Source organism: Pseudorasbora parva, chromosome 19 (genome assembly GCF_024679245.1).
Source record: "Pseudorasbora parva isolate DD20220531a chromosome 19, ASM2467924v1, whole genome shotgun sequence".
In the NCBI taxonomy this organism is placed as follows: domain Eukaryota; kingdom Metazoa; phylum Chordata; class Actinopteri; order Cypriniformes; family Gobionidae; genus Pseudorasbora; species Pseudorasbora parva.
Window position 1 is genome coordinate 17,916,713 of NC_090190.1, and position 6,976 is coordinate 17,923,688.

The following is a 6,976-nucleotide window of genomic DNA, read 5'->3' on the forward strand; positions in this document are numbered from 1 at the left end:
ACCTCATTCTATTGAATGAGGTGCTGATTAGGTGATCACCTGAACCAAATCTTATTTAATAAGGAAACGTATAAAAAAAACACTTCTGTGGTCATCACTATCCTCTTGCAATAGGACCAGCTGGATGGCAAAAACAGTGCTAGTAGTACCTCAAAAGTAATTGAAATCAAAAAATAACTACTGACCATGTGAAAAAAGTTGAAAAGGAAAGTTTTGAGTAAGGGAAAGAGGGGTTCAATTCTGGCTTTACTGGCAGAGAGATACAGTGAGCGTCGGGTTGTTTCCATCCTTATAATTTAACAGACAGCATTTCATAAGAACAAGGTCAAGCAGCAGACATTGGGGACAACATAGCTACAGACTGGCAGAGGGCGAAAACGACTCTCCACTGACCGGAATGACCGCCAACTCATTCGAATGTCACTCAATAACTGTAGGATGACATCAATTGACATAAAAAAGAATGGCAAAAGACAGCTGTGGTGAAGTGCATGGCAAGGACGGTTTAAAACAGGCTCCTAGGGGCAGGGCTGAAGTCATGCAAAGCTAGAAAAAAGCCCTTCATCAATGGCCAGTCCAATATCCAGACCTGATATCCAGTATCCAGATGTCCTGATGTCCAATATCCAGACCTGACCAGTCCAATATTCAGACCTGAACCCCAATGAAAACCTCTGGAATGTGATCAAGAGGAAGATGGATGGTCACAAGCCATCAAACAAATCCGAGCTGCATTAATTTTTGCACCAGGAGTGGCTTACTTTTTATTTGAAATATTTTTATTTGAAATTTGGGGAGAAGGTTATCAGTAGTTTATAGAATAAAACTAAAATGTAAATTTTTACCCAAACCTACCTATAGCAAAACCAGAGAAACTGATAATTTTGCAGTGGTCTCTTAATTTTTTCCAGAGCTGTCGTTTACTACTGTTACACTTATAGTACACTTAAACGTATACTAAAAGTGGGCCAATTTAGTCCCAAACATTATTGAAATAGTAAGTTTACTACTAGTAAACATATTAGTATACTGACTACATAAAGTATAACTTAAAAATATACTTGAAAACTATTTTAAAGGGTTACTACAGCGATTAGCATATGGCTTTGTGTCAGTAGAAACCCTGGAGTATATTCAAATGATCGAGAGCACGAGAGCTCATTCAGCTCATTGATCACGATGAATGTAATCTGACTCCTGCTGTGTTTGTGCTGTGACACTCACTCTGCGACTCACAAATTATATTGAACAGACACGTTCAGTTTTTAATTTTAGTGTCTGTTCTCTAACTGAACTGATTTTATGAAAATGAACGCGGTGGGAGTGGCCTCATCGGGTAGTGAAGCAATGCATTCTGGGAATTGTTGTCTATCATCCCCATGAGACAAAAATACATTTTCTGTCTTTTTTTAGTCTAGAAGGCACCAAATTCAAAAATGATTTCACATTTCTACTACTTTAATGACCCAAGTTTAAAGGAAGTGTATGTAAGATTGTGGCCAAAAGTGGTACTGCAATCACTTTCAAATGACTGTAGAGTGGTGTATCCCCATCCCCTCGGATGCCGAATCACTACGGACTTTGTGATTGGTCGATAGGTGGAGGGTGGAGCTTCAGGCCAAAACATCAACATTAGTTGAGGGCTGCAACAACAACTTTTAAATGACAATATCCTGGCCAGACTATTGTTGTCAGTGATATTAGTATTTGAAATTAACATGATTCCTTAATGTCTAATGACATATCAGGGCCATTTTATGATTAAGTGAAATACATTTCTTACATACTGTTCCTTTAAATTACAGATTCATCTTCCCAGTGCTGAAGTACCCCTTTAAGTATACTTCATAAAATTAACTTGAAGTATACTTCTTTTTTCCTAAGGGTTAAAAACTTATTGCTTCCAGAATTAAAAATGTATTCCACAAGCACTTAAGTCACTCCTGCTAAATTATGTAAATGTTAAAATCAATGATTTCTGATCAGAAAAATACAAATCTGAATCCTTTCTTATATGGCAATTTTCAAGTGGGTCCTGATTATTTGTTCCCCTCAATTGACAAGAGTGTTTTGTTCAAAAATGTCCATCTGTACAGCAGGTTGGTTAGTAATTATAATCTGTCTGTTCCAGACAACGACCCCTGCTGTAGGCTACTTGCTGTAGATGTGTCTGTGTATGAAAGGATTGGGCGACTGGAACTAGCAGGCAAATGGAAAGTCCCCTGTTCTGGTTACCATGGTTACTGGTGGCTCACCTTCTGTCTGATGGGGAAGGTTCCAACAAATGGATTTAGCGAATGTGACTCGATCCCCACTTAACCTGAATCTCCTTTGTGCTCTTATGCAGAAGGTCGGAAGTCAGTTGTGTCTCTGGACTCATTCTTACTGGTAACAGCCATTCACACAGCATGTATTCTTTCATTTTAAAATAGATTTTTTTAGATGCATTTTTAAAAGGTTTTTAAAGGGCCTATTTCTAACATAATTTGGCATCTTAAAAATTAGCACTCTGTCAGATGTCTAAAAAAACAAAAACAAAAAAAAACAAAGATATAAAGACCCAAATATGACCAAATTTATTATAATGAAATGTGTCTCTTTTCTTGAAAATTGCTATTTACATTAAAGAATGAATGGCACTGAAATTCCACAGTCAGGGTGCTGAGAAAACAAGAATAGTCTTCATTTGAAACACGTGGCTAACGTGGGTGAATTTAGAAACTAAGTGGAGCAGGATCCAAATGCAGATAATAAGTAAAGAGACAATATAAAACAACACCAAGTAACTCGGAAGCTAAGGAACAAAACTAAGCACACCAACAAAAACTTGGACAAGACCTGCCAAAGAATACAACACTGGGCTATACACTAACAAATAACAGGTAAAACCAATGAGAATCTCGCCAGAATCTCGGCATAAAACAGATTTATAGCTTTCTCCTTGCGTAACAAAGATTCAAATAGTATTTCATGATGCAGTGGCAGACTGTGTTAAGTGACAACAGCTTTCCAAAGTACTCCTAAGCCCATATGGCTATATTTAACATGGTAGCATGATGGTTTCTCATGCAATGCAATGCCATCTGAGGGCCTGAAGGTCACACACTCAACAGGTTTCCTGCCTTGCCTTGGACGGAGATTTCTCTGGATTCCCTGAATCTTTTCACAATATTATGTATATGCCAGATAGTATAAAATATATAAATTCTATGCAAACTTGCATTGGTAAATGTGATTAAACTGTTTGACAATTCTCTCATGAAATATGAGAGGTGAGCCCTGACCCATCTTTGCTTGCAAAAACTGAGCCTAGGTGGATATTTTATTTATACCCAAACACAATACCTTCACCTATTATCAGTTCACCTGCTTATTGTAGGCTATTTCAAACCCGTTCAGCTTGGATATTCTATAATCTTTTCCCATTTATTTTAGTCACAAACAGGTCTGACACACAAGTTGAGGACCATAGATTTTATTATGGGTAATCCATAATCAAAATCCATAGGCAAGTAACAAAATCACATGGAAGACCATCCAAAACAAACTACAGAGTAGCATCTGATTCTGGTAAGCGCTCATTGTCACAGTTGCAAACACAATGGCATTTTTATTTTACAGGGGAGTTTGGTGGCACAGCATTTGTTTCCAGGCGGACTGTTAAAAAAATGCAACACACACGTTTCACGGTCATTTATCAGATGACGACTTCGAAACTCCTGAAGTGTTTCCAGATAAAGGCCCTTTCACACTGGACGGGATTTTGACACGCGAATAATCTGCACTATGGTTTTATTTTTTGATCAGCTGTTTGTGTAATGAGTGCTTTCACACTGAACACAAATGTGCTGAGGCGAAATAACAACAATTATTTTTATTTTTTTCATTTCAATGTCGATTTTTTTTAACCAATCACATACATGGAAACAAAGGTGATGAAATGTCCAGTTGATGTCACAAGCTATTCAATCAACAACATTAAACTTTGCCAGGTATGGCATTTCTCATGAGATTACAGCTGCAGGTCTAGTCAAAGCACACATGCATGAATGTTTTGGAATGTTGGAGCTTTGAAACGTTGCAAATTCGTGTCGCGGCTGATGTGAATGGTTTTGACGCAAAATATTTGCATGCAAAATATTTCCTTATTCGCTTCGCTTTTTCGTTACGCGTCCAGTGTGAAAGGGCCACAAGTGTGCCATATGCATCAGATGTTCAGGCAACAGTCCGTGGGCGTGACATCTTAGGTTAGGGAAATCCAGGAAATGCATGGACCAAAATACAAACAAGCACACTCAGAAAAGTGTGACACATACAAGACTTCACAATAAGTGACTGAATAAACAGGGGTAGAGTTAACAAGGGTAATGACACACAGTTAAAAGTGATCAAACAATAATGAGGCCAGGCAATGGGGCCTAAAATAATAAATTATTTATAATAAATAAGGTAATATTCCATAAATAATAAGAATTGTCATTTTAGAACTCATGGTGACTTTAAAATACTAGTTTTGCATTTGAATCAGAAAGCAAGCAACAGGTCGTGTAGATAGTGTTAAAAAGTCATACACTTAAATGTATCCAGTCAGCTCTTTGAAGTAAGGAGGTTTGCAGCAGGGTGTCTGCAAAACTTGTAGGAAAAAAGTCCCCCTGCTGGAATCACAATTAAGACAAGCTCACGCGATAGACTCCTGGTGTTTGTCTGTGCACACGCTGCCTGAGAGAAAGCAATTGTAGCAGGCCGTGCTTCGATTTTTATGCTTAATTATAACTTCTTCCACTGTGCATTAATTGTGATGCAGATGTAAGGAGACAGACTGGCAGGGGACTTACAGAGGCCTGATACAGGATGTACTGAACAGAAACCACCAGACAGCCAACAGAAGAGAAGTCTGCATGCTTAAAATTACCATTCGACTTGAAATAAAAGATGCATTATGACAGGGCTCCAAATAGACAGACAACGCTGAAATAGAATAAACTGTATGCAGAAAATCATAAACAAATTAAATTAGCAAGCCACATATCATCTAAATCAGATTTTTTTTTTGTACCCGTGCATTTTAATTGCTCTTAACTTGAAATATTTAAGTAAGCTAACTGAAAACGCATACACTTAACTTAAAATAATCATGTACAATCAAATTAAATATGTTTAGATGTGGAAACTTAGATAGCTTTAACTAACTTTATTAATTCAATAAATGCTAACTTACTAATTGGAACAAGTCACAGTTTATCACTTAGCAGCGTTCATGGCTTGACTTGTCGAAACTATTTTCCAAGATGGCTCCTGTCTGTAAATGCGTAATGCACTGTCTTTATAAAGTATCTTCTTATTAAACTGTTTGTACACTTGCTTCGGTTTGCATGTAGGGACCCTCTTTATGCGTAAGGCTATTTTGAGCCTTGTTAGTGGTATTAACTAGCAATTTAATTTTACTTATTCTATGCCCCATAGACAAGCGTTTCAAGTTAATCTGTTTTTTAGAGATAAACTCTTTACATTTGATTTTCATGAAAACGCATCCCAGAGAACGATCTACTCGGTAACCATGTGTTAATTACCCCTAGGTTCCTTTTTTCACCGGAGTTGTCTTTTAAGTTTGTGTAAATCAAAAGAGGTTAATAAAACTCAAAACATTGAAACAATTCAGATTGCGTAAAGTGAATCAGTTTTGTGAACTTTTGTGAAAGAAAGTGAAAGTTCTATACTGTATACTAAAATTTAAGTTAATTGACTAACCAATTCATTATTTTAAGCATTAGGGTTTAAAGGGATAGTTTACCCAAAAATGAAAATTCTGTCATTTACTTACTCTGAAGTTGTTCTAAACCTGTTTGAGTTTCTTTCTTCTACTGAACACAAAAGAAGATATTTTGAAGAATATCTGTAACCAAACAGTTGATGGGCCCCATTGACTTCCATATTATTTTTTTCCATCAACTGTTTGGTTATCCATAATCTTTAAAATATAATATTTTGTATTTAACAGAAGAAAGAAACTCAAACAGGTTTGGAACAACTTCAGAGTGAGTAAATGATGACAGAATTTTATTTTTGTGGTGAACTATCCCTTTAAATATGAATAAAAAATGCATATGTACAAAACTGCCACCATAATGGAAGGTGTTGTGGGTGGTTGTGTTTCTTACAATCAACCATATAGCAAACTGTTTTCTCTCTTTTACATATTGATAAAGGGCTTTAAACTAGTGAACCCAACACTTTAAAAGTGCAACCTCCTGCTACTTTCATTAGAGATTTTGTATTATAATGAATCCAGAAAGAAGCCTGGGGTGAATATTAAGCACATTAAGAGCAATATTACGAGTAATTATAACTGCAGAAGACACCTTTTCTGAGCTAATGCTGAGCTAACGTTGACAGCAAATGTCAAAACAGAGTCATACTTCATTAACTCTCACAAACATTCTGTCCTGAAGAGAAATACTGCAAGAATGTCCGGCAGTCAGTGGGGATTTCAACATCCCCTTCCTTTAAAGCACCAATGGACAGAACATTCTGATCTGTCTTGCCCAGACACGTCCATGTGAAAGAGAAGAGTACGTAATTGTATTGAATGTGCACTTGTAGTGCGCTTCAACTCTTAAAAGTAGATGATTTTTTTTTTTCAATAAAAAATTACATGAAAGTATATTTAAGTTGTTCACAACGATGATCATAAAGTTGCATATAAGGTATTTAAGTTCTAAGGTGGGTCAAAAAAGCCATCTAAGTTCAGATTATTTAATTTAATATAGGCCTATATTTAAATGACATTTTCAATTGCAAGTATAATAAATTCCATAATAAATACTCTTTTTAAAAGTATGCAAAAGTCTTCTTTTTTACAAGGGGTTTATGATGCCAATCATGCTGAAAAATAAACTGTGTCAATAGTGTTGCTCTTGAAGTTTTGCTCTTGAAACGTTAGAATTACAGTTTAATTTGCAAAGCAAGACAACTAAAT